General features: G+C 49.5%; 1 protein-coding gene and 1 non-coding gene across 5 annotated transcripts in view; one reads left to right on the forward strand and one right to left on the reverse strand.

The window, feature by feature from the left end:
- The first annotated feature begins 598 nt into the window (after positions 1 to 598).
- The window catches only part of PIK3CD (phosphatidylinositol-4,5-bisphosphate 3-kinase catalytic subunit delta), a 41,839-nt gene continuing 16,358 nt past the window's right edge, over positions 599 to 26,079 (forward strand). For all 4 annotated transcript variants that reach the window (XM_075550710.1, XM_075550712.1, XM_075550715.1 and 1 more), the window contains exons 1-2: positions 599 to 757; positions 3,116 to 3,234. The gene's annotated coding sequence lies outside the window, so the exon portion shown is untranslated. The remainder of the gene's footprint in view (positions 758 to 3,115; positions 3,235 to 26,079) is intronic.
- LOC142437916 (U6atac minor spliceosomal RNA) lies at positions 25,512 to 25,635 on the reverse strand. The gene has a single exon (XR_012782416.1). It is a non-coding gene; the product is annotated as a U6atac minor spliceosomal RNA (small nuclear RNA).

Below are 26,079 nucleotides of genomic sequence, written 5' to 3' on the forward strand. Positions count from 1 at the left end.
CGCCGGCCAGTATATCCCAAGCTCGGTGTACCGGATCAGACGTATTCGTGAAAGTCCCAAGTACGTCCGTGATTTCTAAGCCCGACCCGACGACGGCATCTCGGATGGCAACAGCAGCACCCGGAACTTGGAGTTCAGACCCCGACTGGACCACTTGCGCGGTGATCCAGATCCGAACCTGTGACCTGGGTCCATACCCTCTCTGTCTGATGACTCCTGGGCAGTTGGGGAGACCGGAGAAATTTGGAGGACGGCCAGTCGGCGTCCCTCACCTAGCATATGTCACTTTCTGTCCCCATTTCTGGCGCACAGTCCCCGAGGATGCGCACAGTCCAGGCCCCCCCGGCAGCTGGGGGTGCGTAAGCGCGACCCCACCGCCCCACAGCCCGCCTTCAAACGGGAGCGGCAGGGCTCGGGGATAATGTTCAACCTTTTCCATCACTCCCCGGGGCCTCGCACGCGCCGGCGCTTCGCTAGACCAGAGATATGAGAATTTGTCGATGGTGCCCGCGCCGGCCGAACCCCGCCCGGTCGGCGCCCCGCCCCTCGGGCTAGCGGGCCGGCCCCGCCCCGGGCCGCGCCTCTCCGCGGACGCGCCGCCGGCCCACTCGGTGCTCCCGGGCTGCCCTCAGGCCCCGCGGACTCCGCGCCACCGCCCGGAGGCTCGCTCTCTGCTGTCACTCGGGGACCGCCGGGCGCATCCCCTGGGCAACCATCTCCAGGGAGACTGGGCCCCGCCCCCGGCCCCCAGACACCGGTACGAACCCACCTGCGTGAGCGTCTGCGGGGTCCCAGTGCCGCGCGGCGCGCCCGCCCTCCGGGCGCTGGGCTTTGTCCGCTTGGGGCGGGGCAGCCACGGACCCAAGAGGGGAACGCGGCCCGCGGGGCGTGGGGTGGACAGGACCCAGGCCGAGGCCGAGTCGGACTCGCGTTCTGCTTCTCTGGCGGGGCCGGTGCGATGCTGGGCTGCGCGCCTGCTGTGCCCGATCGCGCCCCGCCGGTGCCCCGGGAGGGATGGGGTCTGGGGCGTCTACGCTGCCCGCCCTTGAAGGGCCCCGCTCGGGAACGCGCTTGTCCGGGGCGAGCTGTTTACTGTCAGGGACCAAGCAGTGGCCTTGCGCGCCTCCCCTCCCCCTGCCCCCATTCGGGAGGTGCGCGAGGACCCTGCCCGGGGCCCGATCCAAGGGTCATCCTAGAACATGGGGGCGCAGCGGACAGAAAACTAGATCCTGGGGTCCTCGTGGGAAGTGCCTTCTCCCAGCTGCCCTGCTGTGCTTTCTCCCGGGCTCCTAATTTCCTGAGCTGAATTCCAGGCCACCAGGTCTTTCCCCGCCTTCAGCAACTCTCCTGCTCTCAGACGCACCGCCCATCCCGCTCATTTATCTCCCCGCGTTTTCCTGCTCGAGTCGCGGGCCCCAGTTCCCTGCCACCCAGCTGGGGCCCCCCCATCCTCCGGTCCGCTCCTGAACTGGCCCCGGCGTTGACCAGCACAGGGAGCGTTTCTGCCTTCGCTCCCGGCCCAGGCCTCGCGTCCCCCGGCCCCGCTGGAGAAGCCCTGGCGCTCCTTCCAGGGATGCGCCTGCGGGGACCGTCCCAGCGCCTTTCCCGGGCGCCTGCGCGGGGGGTCCGCCTCCCTGGAGCTGGGCTGGCGGCTAGAAGTCGCTCTTGCTGCCAGGGGGATGTGTTTCCGGAATTGACACCTATTCCGGCGAGTCCAGCCACGGTCTGTTTCCTACCTGTCAGGAGCCCTCCCCAGCTCTGCCTGGTGGGTTCCTGGCAGGACCTCCCACCCGGGGAGACTGTGCCGCCCAGGGCCATGGGGGAGGGCGAGTCCCACGGCTGGAATCCCGGCGGCAGGGCTTCCGGCGCTCCGGCGACTCTCGCTCGCTGGCTCCCAGGGGTCAGATTATTTCCAGAAGGGGGTGGGGTGGGGGCCTGGGGAGACACCACCATTCCAGGAGTGCGCTGCCCCTCCCGCACGCGCTTCTCTCGGCGGCCTCCCCTTTTCTTCTCCAGCCGGCAGGGTTGGCATTTCCTACTCCACGAGAGATTCGAGCCCGAAGTTAGCTTCCTAGGGGCCATCGGGCCATGTCAACTTCACATACCTGCCCTTGAAGGGAACTCGAGCCCAGGCCTGACTCAGATCACTTACTTTCCCTCTCAAACAACTCTGGAAGGGATAGCAGTCATCAGAGATGACTTGCTTCTGGCCCTGGAGGTGTTGGCTTGCTCGGCCCCCCCAAAGTGAGCCTGGGGCTGGCCAGGATGCAGATGGTGAGATAGGCCGACCAACCGAGTCCAATGTGACTGTTTTATAAAAAGGCAAATGAGGGGAAGTGGCTGTTTTTGAGCGAAGATCTTGTAAGTGAACGCATGGCTTTCTGAGCCCCTCTTTTTGAATGCTTTGTCTTCTTGTTGTTACCGTTGAGCAACACACGGCAAAACAACAGTGACACATTTCTACAGCCACAAGTCAGTGTCGTTGATGGCCTTCTCCCAGCGCCCCTAAAAAAAAAGTCCCCCTCCAAGGGGGATGGGCAACGGAAAAGTGGGTGAAGGGAGACGTCGGACAGGGCAAGAGATGACAAAATAATAATTTATAAATTATCAAGGGCTCATGAGGGAGGGTGAGTGGGGGAGGAAGGGGGGAAGTGAGGAGCTGATACCAGGGTCTCAAGTAGAAAGAAAATGTTATGAAAATGATGATGGCAACGTATGTACAAATGTGCTTGACACAATGGATGTACATATAGATTGTGATAAGGGCTGTAGAAGCTCCCAATAAAATGATTATTTTTTAAATAATCAACTTATCACAGTCCATACATACATCCATTGTGTCAAGCACATTTGTACATTCATTGCCCTCATCATTCTCAAAACATTTGCTCTCCACTTAAGCCCCAGGCATCAGGTCCTCATTTTATCCCCCTCCCTCCCCGCTTCCCACTCCATCATGAACCCTTGATAATTTATAAATTATTATTTTGTCATATCTTGCCCTGTCCGACGTCTCCCTTCACCTGCTTTTCTGTTGTCCGTCCCCCAGGGAGGAGGTCACAGGTAATAGGTTCCCTGATTATTTTTTTAAGTCATTCTCTTTCTCTCCTTTCAGGCGCATCAGGAGCTCAGAGTGAGGCAAGGGCGGAATGACACGTGTTGCCTTTAAAGCATCTCGACACTGCCAGACAGAGGGGCCTTGGCTTCGGCTTTGTCTTGGACCGTCACAGAGAGGTAGGCTGGGGCAATCGGAGAGGAAGAAGAAACCGTTCTTGGGCAGGTAGATAAAGAATGTGGACCAGATCTGCCCTGCCCGTCTCGCTCACCAGAGGGCTACTTCTCCGTGGACAGTAATGCCCAGAGGGGGAGAATGACCCAAATGGGTGCTTGGAGCCAGCAGGGGAAGCTAGCTAGACTTTAGCCAAGATCCCCAAGGAGGGGCGCTGCTGCCCGGGAATCATTGCTCTCGGAAGCCTTGGAGTCCATTTGGAAGCTACTTGTGGAGATGCTGGGCTGGTCTATTTTTGGAAAAGAAAACCAGAATAGTCTTCCAAATTTAATTTTTCCTAAGTCAGGTTTGCTTTTCAAGGAGTCCTTAGCTGGAGGTATCCCTTCTCTATCCCTCCCTCCTCCCCAGAGAATTGGCCAGGACTTTATTGGGAATAAGATATTCTTTGGAGCTGGCAGGATATTAGGCTTGGAAGATAAGTACACAACTCTCATTGTGCAAATGAAGAAAGAGAGAACACCTAGTGTTGGGCTAAGCACCCCCACAGGTTCTCGAGGGCTGATTTTTCTGAAGGAGATAGCCAGGGCTCTGGATGAACCCAAACCTCCAACCTGTGGGTTACCAGCTGTGTCAGTCTGGGTAGACTAGAGAAGCAAATTCATGAACAGGCATCTGTGTATAGGAAAGAGGTTTATATACAAAGGCAGTTGAATATTGAGAAAACATCCCAGCCCAGTCCAGATCAAGTCCATATGTCTAATATTAGCCATATATTCATTACCAATCTATAAAGTCCTCTTCAGACTCACGAAACCCATGCAATGACACTGTTTGCAGGAAGATCACAGGCCAGTGCATTGGAAGTCTTGTGGATCCAGTGGCTTTGTAAGCATCTCAGCACTGGCAGGGTCTCTATGTGGCTTCTCTGCCTCCAGAGGTCTGGTTGCATCAGGGTGGGTCCTTGTGGCTTCTCCAGCTCCCAGGGTGAAGCGCCATGTGTCTTGTCAGTAGAGCGTCTCTCAGGGAGTGAGCAGAGAGAGAGAAGTGTGTCCTGCCTCCCAGGAGGAAATTCAGGAGTTCCCAGAATTTTCCAGAGGCCATGCCCACACAGAGGGCTCATTGGTTATATCTTGATTGACAGGCCAGACTCCACCCCTTCACTCATCATCCTGTCAAATGGACACTAGATTCTGTAACTCCACACCAGCCAAGTGCATTGACTGGGTGCACCACCCAGGGACTCCTATCCATCTCTCTGACAAAGTCACTGGAGAGAAAGGAGGTCAGATAAGAGTGGCGAGTGGAATGGTATCCGACTCTTCAAAAAGGACCCTCGAAGACAATGGGGAGAGGTTTCAAATTGACAAGAGAAATAGCCTCCCAAACTAGAGGTCTCTATTCACTGTTATGCAAGTGAAAGAGTCAGATAAAGACTTTATAAAATATGCAAATTAAATACATATCAATATCTAGCTATTGATATATATTTACTATATGTAATATATTTATATATATTTAATATATGGACATATCACCCGCTTTCATATATCCCTTTTTGAGGAGCTGCTGGAGGATGGCTCCAGCAAAATAAGGGACTAAAAGAAGTCAGAACAAGCTGTCCAGTGACTCTGTTTCACCTTGTGTGGTACTTTGAGTTTGGGGGATGAGAAGAACCCATGATTCCCTGCCCCAGGGGAACTAAAATGTACTCACTCCTGAGTGTACCCTGTAATCAGGGCTAGGTCTGTGGCCTGGCCGCCATTGATACTGTTCCCCTGAGCCCGACTTTGACACTAGAACTTGTGCCACAGTAGAAAAGGATGCTCTAGCCGGGGCTGTGGTGCCGGCAGCAGTGAGGGCTACAGAGGCAACTTCAAGATGGACACCATGGTACCCAGTGACTGGGGCAACAACAGCCAGGTGGTCCTCAGGTGTGATTCTGCATCGTGGAGCCCACGTCAGACACAACTAGGTTTCTTTTCTGGTTGAACTTTTGGTTTTCCCTGGGCTGATAGTGTCCTTCTTTTACGTGGTTTGTTTTCAATGTATTTATCCCTGATGTTTCCGAAAACCCTTCTACAGTACTCTGAAATCCATTACTGTGCGTAAGAATGGTCGGGGAATCCATCAACCCCTTCCTGGTTCCGTCAGCCACAGTTGGCGCCTTTACTTGCAGCCAGCATCTCTGAATGACTGGGAGGGAGGTTCATGGACTCTCCGTGATGACGGTGAAGCCGTGACCCTGACTGTGCAGGACGTCTAGAGAACAGCCCTCTCTGTTTGAGTCGAGATGTCACATGGCCCCGGAGGATTATCCCCCAAAGGAAACGGGGCTGACATCGGTTAGGTGACATGTTTGCTGTCTTGTGAGGAGTTTTAAAGCGCTGGTGGGGAGTTGGATAAGAATTAGTGATTTATATATTGAAAAGAAAGCAAACTTTAAGGCAACTAACACCATTTGTCTGTCAGTGTTTGTTTGTTTGTATTATGGTGGCGTGTGTGTTGCTATGACGCTAGAAGCTATGTCGCCAGTATTTTAAATACCAGCAGGGCCCCTCCAGGTGAACAGGTTTCAATGGGGCGTCTAGTCTAAGAACAGACTATGAAGAAAGAATCGGCTGTCCACTCTTGAGGGACTGGCCACTGGAAGCTGTCTGAATAGCCCGGAAGTGTTACCAGGTTGGGAGGCGCTCAGAGCTGCCTCCTCAAGGTAGCGTCAAACACTGTGACGTGGACAGAGGGAAACCTGCGGGACCTCCCTTTGATGATGGGGGAGCATGACTCAGAAGGAGGAGAAACAGCTGTCCGCCTATTACTAATCCGAATGTGGAACCTACCAAGCAGAAATCTAGGAAAGGTGGAAGCCATCAACAAAGTAGAGGACGTGAAATTAATTGTGGTGATGATTGTACAACTCTTCTTAGTGTGGTTAAATGATTAACTTGTGTGGTATGTGAAGTATATGTCAATGAAACTCTTTTAAGGATCAAAATAAAAGATAAAGTAGGAGCGTGGACCTCAGAAGATACTTTTAGACAATGAGAAAATCTGGGACTGCTAAAACCAGACATGGAAACGTTTGGAGGCTCAGCATAATAAAAGCCATCCCAACTGGCAAAGGGGAAAAATAGCCTGAGGTACCATGTGTGGTAACATTGTAGGAAGTAGTGTGTGTGCTGTGAACCACTCCCATAAGAAAGGGGGAAATGAATTAAAAGTGAATCTGAAGAAACACTTGGAACGAAAAAAGAAAGGAAGAAATTGAACGGATAAGGATCAATAGTCTATGCATTAGTGAACTAAAATGGACTGGTATTGGCCATTTTGTATTGGACAATCATGGTTTCCTGTCAGGAATGACAAGTTCAAGAGAAATGGCATCAGATCTATCATCAAAAAACTCTCCAAAACATTTCAACTTGTGTCAAAACATTTCAACTTGTGTCTCCAAAACATTTCAACTTGTGTCTCCAAAACATTTCAACTTGTGTCTTGAAGTGCAGCGCGGACTGTGATAGGCTAAAGCCTACGCATATACAAGGAAATACAATTGAGATGACTGTTATTCAGATTTATGCACCAACCATGAAAACGAGGGATGACGAAACTGAAGACTGTTACACACGTCTTCGGTCTGAACGTCATCAAACATGCGATCCAGACGCATGTATCATTGCTGGCAACTGGGATTCAAAAGTTGGAGACAAAGAGGAAAGGCTACTAGTTGGGAAATATGGCTTTAGTGATTTAAAAACAAAACAAAGCTGGAGGTCACCTGATCGAATTTTGTAGACCGATGACTTCTTGGTTGCAAATAGCTTTTTCAGCAACCTAAGTGAGGTCCCGTTCATGTGCACCTCATCAGATGGAGTACACAGGGTTCAAACTACTACGTCTGTGCGAAGAGATGGTGGGGAAGCTCAAGGTCGGGAGCCAAGCCGGAGGCAGGGGCGCTGACTGTGGGCTCATATGTAAGTGCAGGTTGAAGTGGATGAAAATGAGAACAAGTCCACGAGAGCCATAGTATGACCTTGAATATCCCACTTGAATATTGAGAACATCAAAATTCAGCAACAGGTTTGACACCTTGAACTCTAATGACAGAGCTGACAAGCTGTGGGTGATAGCAAGCACATCATACATGAAGAAAGCAAAGATCCTTCAAGAGACAAGAAAGAAAGGAAAGATCTAAGTGGATGGCAGAAGAGACACTGAAATTTGCCCTTAAATGTAGTTTAACTAAAACAAGAAGAAAAGATGAAGGGAAAAAATGGAATTGAACTTTTCAAAGGCAACTCTGGAAAACAAAGCGTTATAATGAACCGTGCGAAGAGGGAGAACACAGCACGCTCAGCATATCTCTCACTGAAAGATATGGAGGAAAAATTCAAGCCTTGAGCTATCATGCTTAAGGATTCTATGGGCAAAATATTGACTCAGGCAGGGAGCATCAAAGGACAGTAGAAGGAATACCCAGAGCCACTATACCAAAGGAACTGACTCAATGATTTCAAAAGGCAGCATACTATCAAGAGCCAATGATACTGCAGGAAGAAGCCCAAGCTGTCCTGGGGGGATTAGCCAAAACAAGGCTCAAGGAATTGCCAGTACCGGTCGAAGTGTTTCAAACAGCTGATGAAGCCCTGGCAGCACTCACTCATTTCTTCCAGGAAGTCTGTGCGACAGCTTCTTGGACACCATCTGGAAGAGATCCATGTTTGTGCCCATTCCAAAGAAGGTGACCCAGCAGATGTGGAAACAAACGCTCAAGAACTATCATTAATAACACGCACGATTAAAGTTTTGCTGAAGATAATTCAATAATGGGTGCAGCAGTACATTGACAGGCATTGCCAGAAATGAAAGCTGAATTCAGAAGAGGACCTGGCACGAGGGGTGTAATTTCTGATCTAGATGGATCTTGACGGAAGCCAGAATACCAGGTTTACTTTTGTTCTGGGGACCATGCAAAGACACTGGACTTTGTGGGCCATAGCAAACTAGGGATACCATCGAAAGGAGTGGGGATTCCAGAACGCTTCTTCTTGCTCCTGTGGAACCTCTACGGAGACCACGAGGAAGCCCTGCATGGCTTACCATCGAGGAAGGTGTGTGTCAGGGTTGTCTTCTATCACAGGACTCATTCAAACGGCATGCTGAGCAAATACGCTGAGAAGGTGGAGTATGTGAAGAACACGTCAGTAAGACTGGAGGGCGGCTTATTAACAACCTGCCATATGCAGACGACACAGCCTTGCTTGCTGGAAGCAGGGAGACTTGAAACACTTACAAAGACAAACATCGCAGCCTTCAATAGGACTCAACTCAATGTGAAGAAAACCAAACTCCTCAGCTCCGGACCAACAGACAATATCATGATAAACAGAGAAAACAATTGACGTTGTCATAAAGATTTTATTTTGCTTGATCCACAGTCAATACTCATTGAAGTAGCAGTCGAGAAATCAAATGGCACGGTTACCGCATTGGGCAATTCCATTTTTAAAGAGATCTGCTGTGTAAGACCTCTTCCACGTGCTGAAGAGTGCGGCCGTCACTTTGGAAACGAAGGAGCCCCTGTCCCCGGCCAGGGTGTTTTCAGTAGCCTCGTGTGCCGGTGAGGGCTGAATGGTGAATAAGGAAGGTGGAAGAAGAATCGATACCTTTGAATGAGGGTGTTGTTAACGACACTGAAAGTCCCATGGACTGCCAGACGAATCAACAAATCCGCCTTGGAAGAAGTACAACCTAGAATGCTCTTTGGAACGGAGAACGGTAAGACTGTCTCACGTACGTACTTTGGACATGTTATCAGGGGAGGCCAGTCCCTGGTAAAGGACGCCATGCTTGGTAAAGCAGAGGGAGAGGAAGCGAAAATAAGGAGGCACAAACAAGGAGATAGGTGGGCAAAGTAGCTGCAACCACAGGCTTAAACATACCAGTTGTGAGGATGGTGGGCAAGAAGCTAAGCAAGAATGGAAATACCATCGGTCTACTGTGAGACTTAGCGCCGAGCAATATTAACATGGACCTAGTAATGTAAACACTGAAGACTTATTTAACAAAAATTGTCACATTCTGCAAAGGGGGGAGAGGATATGTGCATATGAACAGGAGATTTCTATCTCATTCTTTGAGGTAAAAAATGAAAAGTTGAAAATAAAGAAATATTAGCATGAATCTGTTGTCTAGAAAGAGATAACTACTGAAGTTGTTTGGAGATGACGTGTGTGTGGAGGTGACGGTCAGGAGACTTATGTTCTGTGAGTGTTTCCATTTTAATTCGTATTCATTAAAAAAAGTTCATTTTTTTAAAATCACATGCTTGCCTAACTTCATAGAATTAAAAGTAGCATGTCATTTGCTATGCTTTCTGAGATGGTTTGTTCATAAGCATAATTATAAATGTGCATATGCGATTTTCTCATTGAGCCCGGGAATTTTTACAGCGCTAGGTAGTATACACCGGAGCCAGTTTAATGACTTCCGTTCATTCATTGCTATTGAGTTAATGGACCAGTATTTACTTAGCCATTTCCTTGTTATATTTTTCTTTCACCACAATGACTATGTGTTCACATAGCTCTCCTTCCATTGAGTTACTTCCTTAGACTAGTCCCCAGGCCCCATCATTACCAGGTGGGAGAGGCTCCGTCTTTCTCTGGATTTGGAGACAACAGTGGCAATTCTTCATGGATCTCTGGGTGCAGGCGAGACCTCGGGGCGGGGGAGGGGGGGAGGCGGCGGTTGTTGTGTGGCATGAACTGAATGAACATCAGCAGAAATTGTGGGGATAGAATTTTCTTCAAATTAGTTAGCTTGGTTTTGGGTTTTTTTTTCTGGTGGCAGCAGAAGGGGTCAGAAATATTGTTTTCCATCTAGAACAGAATTGCCGGAGGCCCATGTTTTTATCTTGATTTTTCCCACTAAGGATCGGTTTTGTTTTGTCTCTTTAAGTATACAACATAAAAGTTCATGTCCTATTGATCTGTATGACGTCAAGGGGGAAGTTCCAGTAAAAATGAGACAGAGAGAGAAGTGAGTAACGGCCCGCAGTATGAAACAAACAAACAACAAAGGATTGTGTGATGGTCCGCGCTTTGTTTGCGCATACATCTCCTCATGGGCACTAGGCTCGTTCCTACGCCTCGGCTGGAGTGAATGATGCTGTGATGGACGTTGGGTGCATGCATCTGAGTCCTTGCTTTCTGTTCTTTGGAATATCCAGAAGGATGGAATCACTGAGCCCTCTGGTTGCGATTCGAGGGGCCGTGGTACCACCGTGGGTTAGAGGTTGTGCTGCCAACCACAAGACCAGCAGGTGGCCTTCCCAAGTTGCCCCAGGGGAGACGGAGAAGGCTTTCTGCTGCCCTAAAGATCCACAACCTTGGAAGCCCACAGGGGCAGTTCTTTATCCTCTAGGGTCGCTTTAAGCAGTTTGTGTCCTCAGCTTACCTTCTAAGTGGGTCTTGGACTGGCTTCTACCTGATCTTACTTCCTGCGTGCCCATCCTTCCCACTTCTGCCCCCACACCATGGATGCTGCCCCAAGGCGACCTCTCTGCCCTCTCTTGGTAGCTGCTGGGCTTGCATCGTCCCAGCCTTGGCTCCACAGTAGAGAGGTGGACCGTGTCCGTCACCTTCCTTTCTAGAAGTTCCTGTGACTCGTTTCTTCTGTTTGGCTAAATGGCTTATAAGCTTTGACTCTGGAATGTAGGCCTTTTGCTGTCTGTGCTGTGAAGGGTTCGCATGGCAAAAAAAGGAAACGGAGCTGATTCCAGGAACCCAAGCGGAAGGCGAATTTTGAGAATGACGAGGGCAACGAATGTATAAGGGTGCTTGACTCAATTGATATATGTATGGTTTGTGATAAGCCCCAATAAAATGACTTATTAAATTTAAAAAAAAGAGTTCGCATGGCATTAACATAATGGCTAGCCATTAGCTGTAAAACACACACTTGGAAGGAAGGCCCAGGGGGACCTTCAGGCCAGTCCTGTCCGGCCACTTTGGAAGGTGCCCTGCGTATTTTGTGCTTGTTCCCTGAGGACCCCTCACAAAGGGCCACCGAGTGAGCGGCTGAAATAGCGCATACTCCGCTCTCATTTCCGGAGGCTCCCTCAAACTGCCTGCCGTCTACATATTGCTGACTCCCAATGACGCCCAGTGGGTTTCTGAGACTGGAGTGGAAAGCCTACACTTTCTCCCAGGGACCTGCTCCTGGTTTTGAACTGCCGACCATGTGGATCGCAGCCCAACTTGTCACAAAAATCAAAGGGCCTTTTTGAAGGGACCAAAGGACAACCCCTCCTGATCACTTTTGTAGTCTGGTGGTTCCTGGCCATCCTTCCTGGGCTGGATGGATTTCTCTGTCTTCACATGACCCTCTTGGCTCCATGCCCGTGCCTCTTCTTTTAGAAGGCCTCCGCTCGTGTTAGGAACCCTGGGGAGCCACTCGCCCCAAGGTGGGCAGTTTGAAAGAAGAGGCGCTCTCCTCCTGGAAAGACTCAGAAACCCCTCCGGGGCTGGTCTTGGCCCCGTGAGGGCCCTCAGAGAAGGTGACTGGACTTCTTGCCAGTGAGTGGATCACTCCCATTGGATTAGGGCGCATCTTACTCTGACCTCACGAGAACCTAACCGATACTGTCTTCAAGGACCCTATTTCTAAGCAAGTTCACATTCACAGCTACTTGGGGGGCTTCAACCTACTTTGGGGGGAGAAACAATTCAACTCATTACAGGACAACAGGGAGGGAGGGATTCACCACTGGGCACAACTTCCCCTGCTCTGAGCCTGCCCAGAGCACGTCCGTCCCTGTTCCCTTGGGAAGCCTTTCCCCAGGGCATATGACTTTGGGACCAAAATAGTGTCGGTCTTGACCTTGACAAGGGCTGGAAAGCTGTCCTTTGATGAGCAATTGGAAACAAGTAAACTCTGGCAGATTGAAAAGAGGACAGCTCCCAACTCTGAGGAATAAGATGGATTCTCCAGACCTCCAACCTCTGGAGCTTGGGCCAGGCAGCCAGCCAGCAGGTTACTAGGCCACTCTCAGACCAGACCAAGGGTTTGTAGATCTGGGCCACCCTCCCCTACTTTTGGTCTCTTATAGATTGAATTGGGTCCCCCCTCAAAATACCCTAGACGCCTAAAGCTCCTAGACCTGTGGATGGAATCCCATTTGGGAATAAGGTCTTTTGGTAAATGAATGAGGCTGTAGTCAGTGTAGAGTGTGTTTTAGACCTAATTACTTTGAAGTCTACATGAGGCCTTTGAATGCTAACTGCAAAGTCAGCTGTTGAAGCCCACAAGCTGCTCTGCAGGAGAAAGATGTGCTGTCTGTCTGCTCCATGAAGATTTACAACTGCACATACCCCGTATTGGATTACTAAGAGCTGGAATCAACTTGATGGCAATGGGTTTGGGCTTTAGGATTTTATATATATATATTTGTGTGTGTGTGTGTGTGTGTGTGTGTGTGAGAGAGAGAGAGAGAAAGAGAGAGAGAGAGAGAGAGAGAGAGAGAGCATGTGCGCGCAGATCAGACACAGAGAGAAGCAGACAAGCACAAATGGGAGACCGAGGCCTCGTGGAAATCACCAAGGACGGAGAAACAACAGAGCTGTAGAAGCTGAGACAAGAATGCCCCGCTCGAGTGTTCAGAGAGGGCTTCCCCCGGAGCTGGTGCCCTGAGTTCAGACTCGCAACCTCCCAAACAGTGAAAAGGAGGCCTGCTGCCATCGTGGTCTAGGCGTTGGGCTGCTAATCACAAGGTCAGCGGTTCAAACATCCCCTGCAGCTCTGTGGAAGAACGATGGCGCTGTCTGCTCCCCAAAAGATGCACGGTTCTTCTCTGCCCTACGGGGTTGCTAGGGGCTAGAATCCGCTTGCCAGCAGCTGTTGTGTTAGGCGCTGTCAAGTCAGTCCGTGCTCAGAGCAACGCTGTGGGCAAAGCGGGAACCACCGCTGGGTCCTGAGCCAGACTAGCGATTGTTGCTCGGTTGGAGCTCATCTTGTCGAAGGCCTTCCGCTTTCGCATTGACCCTCTGCGCTGCCAAATTTGAGGTCCTTCTCTAGAGACTGGCCTCTCCATGTCCAAAGCGGGTGAGATGGAGGCTCGAGGTCCTCGCTTCTAAGGAGCATCCCGGCTGTACTTTGGTTGTTCTTCGGGCAGCGTCACTTCCTCTGCAGCCTCCCTTCACCCCGGTGCCATGGTGCACTTCAGTCTTCCAAGGGACATCCTTCCTCTCCCACACGTCAGACAGCTGCTGCAGCAGATTCTCCGGCGCAATGCATCGTTTGATGTAGCGACTGCTGCCTCCGTGACCATTTCCTGCGGGTCCAAGCAAAATGACATCTGTCGCAGTTTCGCCCTTTTTGCCGTCTGGCCTGCAATTGATTGTCAGTTGGCCGAGTTGCGAAGGTTGGGGTTTTCTTCACGTGAGCTGTGATCCAGACTGAAGGCTGCCCGTCTTGGTTTCCCATCAGCAAGTGCTCCCAGCCTTCCGTGAGCAAGTGAATTTCTGCTCGCTAAACTCACCCACTTGTGGTATTTGTGCATTCTCTCTTAGGAATAAATTCGAGCCTGTGGAAGCATTCCCTGAAGCTGCCTAGGAAGGGTGGTGGCACCTCCTCTGCTGGCAGTCGGGAATTCTGCGCTCACCACCAGGCCCCACGACACATGCAGACAAAGTACTCTTTCCCCTTGGGCGAGATGACTAACCTCTAACTGGGAGCCTCAAGGGACAACCTGGACAAGGAAGGCTTGATCCTACAGCAGAAACTCACCCCCAGTAGCCTACTGACGTACACCGCCGTGAAGTATCCTGGTAGAGGAGGTGGAAGGGGATGAATTGAGCTCTTTCTTCCTCCGTTTTCTTTGATGTTTCTGTTAATGATAGAGATATGGACAGAGGGACATGCCTCAAAATTCTGGATGACTCTGAGCAGGGAGCAAGTATACCCATGGCCATCTTTGGGTAATACAACCCAGCGTCCTGCAGGTGGCCCAGCCCTCACTCCCCCTGGAAGCCATCTCAGCGGTCACGATAGCTGCACGTCCTATCAGCATCCCACTGACTCCAAACTGTATCTCTGTTGCCCCACAGACGTCCATCCCCCTGAGCTCCACACTGGGGACGTTGACCTTTGACTGACTTCCCCTAGATTCTAGTGATTGTTGTTAGGAACTGTCGAGTCAGCTACTACTCAGAGACCCGTGTCCAACAGAATAAAACACTGCCCGGTCCCCCACTGTCCTCACAGTTACTGCTGTGTGAGCCCGTTGCTGCGGCTACCGTGTCAGTGCATCTCTTTGAGGGGCTTCCTCGTCGTCTGATGAGACTCCACTTTCCAAAGCAGATTGCCCTTGTCCAGGGACTGGTCCTCCTGATCACATGTCCGTAGTACCATCCTCACATCTGAGTACAGCTTCTGCCTGTGCTTCTTCCGAGTCAAACTTATTCCTTCTTCTGGCAGTTTAGAGTATATTTAATATTCTTCGCCATTGGTTAGCTTTCACAAGTATCCGAGGCTATTAAAAATACCATGGCATAGGGCATGTAAACCTTAGTCCTTCATTGTGCCTCTACTCAAGTACTCCCTCAACACGAAAACACTTTGTTTTAATAACCTGGCATTCCATGATGCTCACCTTCCCGACACGATTGCTGAAGACAAAGCGGGTGCATAAGCAAATGTGGTGAAGAAAGCTGATGGTGCCCAGCTATCAAAAGATACAGTGCCTGGGGTCTTAAAGGCTTGAAGATAAACAAGTGACCATGTAGCTGAGAAGCAACAAAGCCCACATGGAAGAAGTACCCCAGCCTGTGTAATCATGATGTGTCGATAAGATCAGGTACCAGACATCAAAGACCCAGAACAAAATATCATATCGTGAATGAGGGGGAGTGCAGAGTGGAGACCCAAAGACCATCTGTAGGCAACTGGACATCCCCTTACGGAAGGGTCGTGGGGGAGGGATCTTATTACCAGCAAGAGGCAGGATGGAGAAAGTCCTATGGTCCCAAGATTCCTATGCAGTGAATCTCCTGGACCCAGAAGACAGCTGCCACATCAGAAAAGCAGTGGCAGAACCAGGAGCCAGAACATGGAACAGAATGAGGGATTTACCAAACCATGGAGCAAGTGAAACGGAATGCTTTTGTGCCAGAGATGGACTTGCAGAGTGGGGTGCCTCAGGGCACTTTACTGGGCATGCTGAGTACTTGCTTTCCTTTGGAAGTGCAGTTTAGTGTCTTTGCCTGAGACTTACTGGAATGCAGTACCTCTGGGCATTTAGTTCTAGTGATGGGTTTGCTGAACATGCCTTCCGATTGAGGTTTACAGAAGAGTGGCATGCCCCTTTGGGCGTTTATGAGCAGACCTAAAAGAACTGTGTAACATGTCCCGATAAACAACTCATCCCTGAGGATGTGCCACTGGCATTACAACCTGTTAATGTCCTTAATAAAATCTTTCATGGCGGATTTTTATCTGTGAGTTCTTTGTAGCCATTTGCCATGGATATTAGAACCAAGAGAAGTAAGAGTGTTAATTAAGATGGCCCACACCCCTGCAGGCTCTGGACTGGTCGGGGGCCTGTGAAAGCAGGAACCTACGTCTTGTTCTGGACTATGGGTGGTAGTTCAATCGTTCTTCATTGCCTGTGTGGCACTATTTAAAACAAAATTTTTAAGGGGTTAGTAGGCCAAATAAGTTTGAGAACCTAGGGCTAGATGATCCAGAATGTCCTCCCCCTCATCTGACACTCAGGCTCTCGGCCTGTGTGACAGAAACCCTGAGATGATTGTTTCACAAGTGTGCGTGCTAACATGGTGGAAGTGGCAGCGATCCAAGAACACCATGTCTTCATATACTGGTGGTTCTTAAATCTCCTTCCTCACTCTGTCAATGTCTCACTGGGTAAGGAAGACAGAAGGCATTGCAAAAGATGATAGAAGGCAAGTGATCGTTTGTGTTCTTTTTGCAGTCTACTCCATCTTGTTACAAATATTGACCTTCATTGAGATTTATTACTCACTCAGACCAATGAGTCAACTCCGGTTGTAGTAACCCTGTAGGCCTGGTAGAACCACCCCTTTAGATTTCTGAGGCTTTAAATCTTTACTGGAGAAGACAGTCTCACCTCTCTCCTGCCGAGTCACTGATGAGTACAGAGCCCACTAGCCCACTGGGCCCCTTACCTTAGTCACCAGGATCACCAAAAACAAAAGGAGGGTCCCGGGAGGGAGACGAGCCAGTCAGGGTGCAGGGTAGCACTGATGAAACACACACGTTTCCTCTAGTTCTTTAATGCTTCCCCCCTACACACATACTGTCGTGCCCCCAATTCTGCCTTACAAATCTGGCTAGACCAGAGCATGTACACAAGTACCGATAAAAGCTGGAAACACAGGGAAATCCAGGACAGATAGACCCATCAGGCCCAATCATGACAGTAGCGATACCAGGAGGGGAAGGGGAAGGTGGGGGAGCAAAGGGGAACCAATCACAATGATCTACATATAACCCCCTCTTTGGGGGAAGGACAATAGAAAGGTGGGTGAAGGGAGACATCAGTCAGTGTAAGACATGAAAAAATAATTATTTATAACTTATCAAGGGTTCATGAGAAAGGGAGGGGGAAAATTGAGAAGCCAATACCAAGGGCTCAAGTAGAAAGCAAATGTTTTGAGAATGATGATGGCAACAAATGTACAAATGTGCTTGACACAATGGATGGATGTATGGATTGTGATAAGAGTTGTACGAGCCCCAATAAAATAATTTAAAATAATAATAGAAAAGGAAAAGCTTTGAACAACAGCAACAACAGCAAAACCCCTTAGTTCTTTTTTTTTTTTTAACATTTTATTAGGGGCTCATACAACCCTTATCACAATCCATGCATATACATACATCAATTGTATCAAGCACATCTGAACATTCTTTGCCCTCATCATTTTCTTTCTTTCTTTTCTTTTTTTACATTTTCTTAGGGGCTCATACAACTCTTATATCAATCCACACATATACATACATCAATTGTATAGAGCACATCCATACATTCTTTGCCCTAATCACTCTCAAAGCATTTGCTCTCCACTTAAGCCCTCTGCATCAGGTCCTCTTTTGTTTTTCCCCTCCCTCCCCGCTCCCCCCAACCCCTTAGTTCTTAAAGTGACATCTCTACCTTTTAAAATACATTTTTTTCTGCAGCAGCAGATTTTTTGAATGTGATATGTTGTTTGATTTCTTTAATGCTCCTCCCATGGGCTTGGACAGTGGAGCCAAGTGAAATGAAATCCTTGACAGCTTCAGAATTTTCCCGTTATCTTGGTTTGCTTCTTGGTCCAGTGGAGAGGATTTTACATCTTTTTCTTTATGTTAAGGTGTAACTCGCACTGAAGCTGTAGTCTTGGAACTGCATCAGGAAGTGTTGAAGCTCTCCTCCCCTTGGCGAGCAAGCTTGTGTCCTCGGCATAGTGCAGGTTGATGCACCTGCCTGTGGTCCTAACGCTGTGCTTTCCACCTCGTCTGTGGTTGTTTGCTTGGCATGCAGATTGGATGGCCAAGGACGTAACTCTGACGCACTACTTCCCTGATGTTAACCTCGGCACCACCCCTCGTGGTCAATGTCTAGGTTCCCTATGAGCACAACGAAAGTTCTGGAATTCCTGCTCTTTGAGATATTACCCATAATTTGTTACATAGTTGAATGCCTCTGTATAGCCCATAGAACACAGGTAAACATCTTTCTGGTCCTCTCTGCTTTCAGCCAAAATTCAGCAGATGTCAGCAATGACGCCCTCCTGCCGCTTCCTCTTTGCAATTCAGCTGGCATTTTTGGCCTCCCCATCCATGTGTGGCTGCTACCATTTAAAATTTACCTGCAGCAAAATTTTCCTTGTGGGCAATCTTGTTGGTAGCATTCTGTTGGGTCACCTTTCTGTGGGGTGGGCACAGCGATGGGTCTTGCCCAGTCAGCTGGTCTCAGGTGGTCGTCTCTACCACATTTCTTGGCATCGATGAGTGAGCACTTCCAGCATTGCCTTTGTTTGTTGAAATATCTCAGTTGGTATTCCATTAATTTATCTTGTTTTTCTCCAATGCGGTTAGGATTACTTCCTTCAGTATCATCAGTTCTTGGTCATGCACTGTCTCCTGACATGGTTGAAGGTAGGCAGGGAGATGGTGTACAATGATTGGTCATTCTACGTCCATTTCCACTTCTAGTCCAATTCCCTTGGACAAAGAATTCAGGGATCAGATTGGCTGGCACCTGGGCCCCTTTTGCCTGGTGCCTTTAATTACTTGGACTGATGGTGTGGTCAGTTTGGGAAAAGTCCCAAGTCCCCAAAGAAGCCTCCTGTCCTCTTTCTACCACTGCCCCATTTGGGTTCCCCACTATCAACACTGATGGCCTCTGCTTGGTCTTATTCTTGAACTGGAAACATGGGAGACATGCTCTTGTGCCTGCCTCCCACTGATGGTTCGCTTGTGCTGTGGAGCATCTGTAGATCCCACCACCTGTCGCAGCTTGTTGTTTGGGGTGACTCAGGGTTGCCGCAATGCTTGAAGCCCTGTCACTGGTTTTTCAAACATCAGCAGGACCAGCAGGTCACCCATGTTGGACAGATTTCCGTGGAGTTCCTAGATAAAGGTAGACTAAGAAGACAGGCCTGCGGATCTACTTCCAAAAGTCTTGGCAAACTCTATGGATCACGACAGAATTGTCTGTAATATGAACATGTGAGGTTGGAAGACATGCAGTATGCACAAGGGCTACAACAATAGACATGAGCACCTCGCTGCTTGCGAAGGTGATGGTGCTCTAAGGAGCACCATGAGTCCAGCTCCCCAGATGTGGACATTGCTCCAGTCCTCGTATTCTTGCTTCTCCAGCCTTGTAGCCAGCTGCCCCCAAACACTCTTTCAAGTCCTCGTCACCCCGAGCGAGCTCAGCACTCACAAGTTAAAAACACCCTGCTCTTCAATGCCAAGTAGCCACATAGGCCACCTGTAAGTCTGGGGACTCCACCCACAACATCCCAGCTTTCTGACCTGTTGGCCACACATTTGGGTTTGCCATGACACCTTCCGATGCCAGATATAAGCCTCACTCTTACCTCCCATCTGCTGGCTTCTTCTGCTCCTTCGGGTTCGGTAGTGTGCTGGAGTGACTCATTGCATTTCCGGAGCATATACTATACCATAGATTTAGCATAGCCAAAAATTGTCAAAAAGAATCCAGATGAACAGCTGATTGGGCAAGGTCTGGAAGAGCTCATGTCCCAAGGGATGCCCCAGGTCCTGAGAGCAGATGTTTTCGCCAGCCAGGAAGTTCTGTGAGCCTCTCTGTTCAGGGCTTATATCAGTCAATCCCACATACGTGAAAGCATGCTTCCTGAGGCTAATGGATATTGACCTTCTCGTGAATTTTGTTTGGTCTGGTCAGCCTCCACTTGCCAGCACAAATTCCCAGGTGTGGCCTGCCAAGTCCCAGACTAAACAAACAATAACTCTTATTGCTTTGGGTCGATTTCAACTCAGAATGACCCTGTCGAACAGTCGAGATGCTTCATGGGGTTCCCAAGACCATAAATCTTGGTGGAAGCAGACGACCTCATCTTTCTCCCACAGGATGACCGTAGGTGGGTTTGAACCAGCAGCCTTTTGGTTAGAAATACAATGCTTAACCCCATGTGCCATTAGGACTGCTTGTTCCATACGAAGGAGCCTCAATTACATCAAGAGTTCTTTCTCCAGGGCCAGGGATAAAAGGCACCTGCCCACTGTCGCAGGCCGGGTTCTCTAGAGCAGCACAATCAGATGTGGGTCTCTGGAGTAAGGGCACATCAAGGAGATGGCGCACACATTGTAGAGGATGGGCAAATTCTGAGTCGGTGGCTCAGATGTTAGCTAGACGGGAGGCTTCTGCAGGGGCTGGTGGACTCACCATGGCAGGCTTCGGGCTGCAGCGGTGAATGCAGCCACGGTGGCATTCTGCTGACGACTCCCAGGATTGGCAGGCAATACAGCAGGCTGTTGCTCCAAGTGCTAAGAAAACGGGAGATCGGGCGACAAGGCAGATGTGGGATCCAGACCCAGCAAAAGCAAGCAAGCTTTGAGTGTCCCCTTGTATTGAAACGGCCCGCCCCAAACACCCCACAAGGAATCTCCTTTTCAGTTTATTGACTGCTCATAGGAGATATCATTGTGGAAGCGATTGCATTCGGTTAGAACTCATCCTGGGTAATTACTACATCCTGACAGCCAAGTGTCCTTGAGCACCAATGTCGGAAGACCTGATGAGCTGTGGGAGGACTTCAAGAACATCACTCATGAGGAAAGGAAAGGGTCATCAAGCAGAAAAGAAAAGGGAGGGAGGGGAAACAGGAGGAGCTGATGCCAGGGGCTTAAGTGGAGAGCAAATGTTTTGAGATGATGAGGGCAGCAAATGTACAGATGTGCTTGACACAATTGATGTAGGTATGGATTGTGATAAGAGTTGTATGAGCCCCAAATAAAACAATTAAAAGAAAAACAGGGGGGGAAAAGAATAAAAGAAGAAAGATACGTTCAAAATGGATTCAGAAGAGATTCTGAAGCTTACGCTTGAGTTGTAAAGTTGCTGTGGCCAATGGAAGTTGGACAGAGAATTCCGAAGTGAGCACGGGAAGATAAACAAAGGTCTATAATGAAATGTGCAGAGACTTAGAATTGGGAAACGCCCCCCAAAAGAGGAACACGCTCACACATCTTAAATGGAAAGAGTTCAGGGAAAAAAATTCGAATCTTGAGTTGCAGTACTGAAAGATTATGGACAAAAGAGTGAATTGTGCAGAAAGCATCAAAAGACGACAGCCACTGCACCAAAAAGAAGCAGTTAACACCCCACCACTGAGGAGGGAGCACTTGAGCATGAGCCAGTGTTACTGAAGGAAGAGGTTCAAGCTGCACTGAAAGCACTAGCCCAAAACAAAGCTCCAGGAATTGATGGAAAACCCACTGAACTGTTTCAGCAAGCTGATGCTGCACTGGAAGCACTGACTCATCTGTACTAGGAAATCTGGAAGACAGCAACTTGGCCAACTAACTGGAAGAGATCCATATTTGTCCCAATTCCAAAGAAAGGGGATCTACCAGAATGCTCAAATTATAGAACAATATTATTAATGGTCAGGGAAGCCAGCTCCTAACATATCATTACGGGTCCGGTAGGTGCAATTGTACAGTGATAATAAGTGAAGATCATAGTAAAGTCATAGAGAGCGTGAGAGATAGAAGTATTGAAATAAATGGAGTCAGACACGATTCATGGTAGCATGCTCACCTCAGCTCTGCTTGGTGGTCCACCTGGAGGGAGAGAGAGAGCTTAATGCTAGCCCAGGCTTTTTATAGTCTCTGGGGATATGCAAGCCCCCTAATTACAGGAGAGGACAAACATCACAGGAAGGGGTTGTGCTATAGGGAATACAGAAATGAGAGGGGGTGGACTAGGGACATATATGAAATAGGAAGGATTGGGGGCATACATGTGACAAGATGGGCGGATCCTAGATTTAGGATGGCAACTTAACTGTGGATGTCGCAGAGTCAGTTTGGCCTGTTTCCTGGCTCAACTGACAGAGACCATTATTGGTAGGGTGTGAACCCTTGGTCCCAAGCCTCAGGGAGAAATAGTTTATTGTCCCCCACAGCAGGGAGCAAGCCTGCCCTGTAGTCTGGTGACTAACTGCCCTCAGGGAGGATGCCTGTAAGCGTCTGACCTCCACCCACAATTAATATGACATGCAAGTAAAATTATGCTGAAGATCATCCAACAACAGTTGCAGCAGTGCATTGACAGGGAGCTGCCAGAGGCTCAGCCGGTTCAGAAGAGGACACGGGATTAGGGACATCATTGCTGAGGTCAGATGGATCTTGATTCAAAGCAGAGAACACCAGAAAGATGTTTACTCATGTTTCCTTGACTTATACCAAGGCATTGGACTGTGTGGATCATAACAAACTATGGATAATCTTGAGAAGAGTGGGAACCTCAGAGCCCTTCATTGTGCCCGAGTGGAACTGAGACATGGGTCAAGAGGCAGTTGTGCAAACAGAACAAGGGAATAAGTATATGGTTTAAAATCAGGAGAAGTGTGCGCCGGAGATCTATCCTCTCAATATACGTATTCAATCAGAGAATGTGGCTTATATGAAGGAGAATTTGGCATCAGGATTGGAGGAAGGCTTGTTAACAACCTGCAACATGCAGAGGACACAACCTTGCTTTCTGAAAGCGAGGAAGACTGGAAGCACTTGCTGATGAAGATCAAGGACTGCAACCTTCAGGATGGATTGCAACTCAATGTTAAGAAGACCCAAAGCCTCACAGTGGACAAACAGGTAACACCAGGGTGAATGGAGACAATCTCGAAGTCGTTAAGGATTTTGCCTTGCTTGGATCCACAATCAATGCTCATGGAAGCAGCAGTCAAGAGACCAAACAACACATTGCATTGGGAATATCTGCTGCATAAGGACCTCTTTCAAGTGTTGCAAAGCAGGGAGGTGACTTTGAAGACTAAGGTGCACCTGATCCAAGGCCTGGTATGTTCAGTTGCCTCATCAGCATGTGAAAGTTAGACATTGACCAAGGAAAGCTGAGGAGTTGATGCATTTGAAATGCGGTGCTGGCAGAGAATATGCAAAGTGTCATGGGCTGCCCCAAGGCACAAACCCATCGGCTGGTCAGAGTGCTCCTTAGAGACAAGGATAGGGGGGCTTCATCTTACATACTTTTGACACGTTGTCAGGAGAGGCCAGTCCCCAGAGAGAGACATCATGCTCCGTAAAGTAGAGGGTGAGGGAAAACAAGGCCTTCACCAGGATGATCGACACTGGGCTCAGGCACAGGAACCGTTGTGAGGCTGTCGCAGGACCGGGCGGTGTTTCGGTCTGTTGTGCACAGGGTCACTATGCATCAGGACTGACTCGCTGCCACCTAACGACAATCACACCGACCCGCTGTGGGTGATGCCAACTCATGGCAATCCTAGAGGTCACAATAGAACTGCTCCCGAGGATTTCCGAGGCTGTAAATGTTTATGCAGGCAGACAGCCTCATCTTTCTCCCATAGAGTGGCTGGTGGTTTTGAACTGCTGGCCTTCTAGCTCCCTCTTTCAGGAGTGAGTTGTTGGTGTTTTGTTTTTATATGAAAGTTTCCCCCTGTGGCGCACATGCGTGAGTTAGTCGAAGGCCCCATTTTTCCAGAGTGTTCCCCGGAGACAGGGAAAAGACCTGTGTGGAGGCTCGGAGGCTAGGACTCACCTTTCGATTCCCAGCCAGTGTTGCTACGAGGTGGACAGAACAGGTTTCAGTGGAGCTTTTAGCACAATGGTTCTCTACCTTCCTCAGGCCGTGACCCTCTCATACAGTTCCTCATGGGGGGTGACCCCCAACCATACCATTATTTTCATTGCTACTTCATCACTGTCATTTTGCTAAATTTGATAAATCATTTATCATTTTGATAAATCAGGAGACAGGTGGAGAACGGCTGCTCTAGAGTAGGGCAGACTAGGAATAAAGTCCTGGCAGTCTGCTCCTGGGAATTAGCCAACGGGACCCCTGTCACAGGGGTCATCATGGGGCTAGTGCAGAAGGGTGCTGGGCCACATTCCCTTCCGTTGGTCCTGGAGGGGCCCTGAGAGAAGGCCCTTTGGGTGGCCGCTGCCAACCACCAGGGGGGCGAGCGGTCCTCTCTTTGGAGCCTGGGTCCTTTGATGAGAGTCCCTGGGGGGTCCAGGATTGAGTGTCCAACAGTGGGCGCTGGGCTCTCAAGTTTGACCAAAGTAGAGTTAGGATTGTAGTGGATTCTCGAGGATTCTTGATGGTCCCCCGCCAAGTTCTGAATCAAAAAGAAAGCCTTTGGCCTGATCAGTCTCAGAAAGAGGAACCCAGCTAGGATGTGGTTTTACAATCAGAGGAAGCGAATGCCAGCAGTGGGAACATGGCCGCGCGGGCGACGCGTGGGGCCCGCTGCTCAGAGCAGAGGGGGAGGCCTTGGTTCAGTTGGCGGAGCCACCAAAGCCTCTTTTCTCTTAAACTAAACATTTCCTTTCCACTAGTGTCAAAAACCACTCAACCCTAGGAAAATGTGACCTTACAATACAGGGGGGAAAAGGAAATAAACCAGACAAAAAGATGGCTAAATCCCACAGCCTCTACACTAAAAACTTGTCCTCGTTGAAAGAAAACCAAGTGAACCGATCACTCCGGGAGAAGCTTTTTCCAACGAAGGAATGAAGTCTAGAACACAAGCGAGCACGCACAGACGAGGAAGAAAAACACAACCCGCAAGCAGGCAATTTGCAGGAGATAAACGATTACAGGTAGGGACCATGCAAATGCAGCAACAAGGAGCCATTCATTGTCCATCTGCCACAGAAGTAAAAGTGAGAAGGTCTGACAATACTCAGTGCTGGCGAAGACATGGGGATGTAAACACGACAGAACAGTGGTGGATCATCATTAAATGGGGCTACCACATTGGAAGGCAATTAGCGATATTTTAATACAGGCAATGCGATCAGTCACCTGCAGAATGGACACAGTAGTAGTTCTTGGGTAAGATTCTCCCCCTCTGCACGAACGAGTCCAGGGTCTGGTTCTGGCCAGTGCACTTGAGGAGCCGCCACCATCTGTCCACGGAGGCGTACGTGTTGCTGTGAAGCTGAACTGGTTTCCGTGGCATTTCCAGACGGAAGCAGCTATAGGAAGCCCCTCTACCATGAATCACAACAGTCTTGACTGGGAACCAGCCACGCGGATGGTGCTGGACTGGGCAGCGTTTCATTCCGTTGTGCGTGGCGTTGCCATAACTCAGGGGCCCGCTTGAGGGCAGCTACGTACAAGTGACGGCCCACTCAGAGGTACAAACCCTAGACCCCTGCTGCCCAGTAGGGTCGTCCCTAGCCCCGTGTGCCCCCGAGGAGCTCCTGTTGGACAGGACCTCAGTTCATTCATTTCACGTGACATCTGATACTGGAGTCTGCTGGGGGAGAACTTGGGAGCGTGTGGGGAACAACTCGGGTCCCTGGCCTCGACTTCTTCATCGGAAATGACAGGAAAGCTGTATGTAAGTCACATATTTCTGATGGAAGCGTAGGGTTCAAAGCCCGAATGCCAGCACAAAAAGAGTGTCAAACCATCTCCCTCCCCTCCCCCTTCATTGGGGGATTTCTTAGGGAAAGTAGCAGGTGACAGAATGTCAAGTGTCCGGTTCTTTGGTCCAGAAACCTGGGGTCAGAGGCCACAAAGTCGGTGGTAATGCCGTAACTGTCTATGTGTTTCAGGGCCTGAGGCCCTTCCATCCTTGTCACAGGCAATGCTGACCTTCCCGCCTTCCACACAACACTGCCCAACCATTTTATTACTGGGTTTTCACCCCCGATTACATGTTTAGAAGACCAAAATGTGGGAGCACACACACACACATACATACAGTAGTGTGGGCACGGAGGGCTGAATAAAACACACCATTAAAATGAATTGTGCCTGTCCCTTTACTCTGCAGACCAAGTCGGCTCTGACTCACGTTGGCTGCGTGGGGCGCAGCCCGGTCCTGTGCCATCCTCCTGACCGTTGGCATGCCTCCGGTCCCCTGTTGGGCTGTGGTTTCAGTTCATCTCCCTGACTGTTCCCCCTCATTTTTGCTGATCCTCTGCCCTCTCTGCTGCCATTCGGGCTCTCTTGATGACACGGCCAAAATAATTTAGGGGAAGCCTCACTTCGAAGAAAGGTTCTGGTTGTATTTCTTCTTCTCAGACCTACCTCTGCTGTCTCCCCGTCTCATTGCCCT

This window comes from Tenrec ecaudatus, chromosome 1, assembly GCF_050624435.1.
Source record: "Tenrec ecaudatus isolate mTenEca1 chromosome 1, mTenEca1.hap1, whole genome shotgun sequence".
NCBI classification, from domain to species: domain Eukaryota; kingdom Metazoa; phylum Chordata; class Mammalia; order Afrosoricida; family Tenrecidae; genus Tenrec; species Tenrec ecaudatus.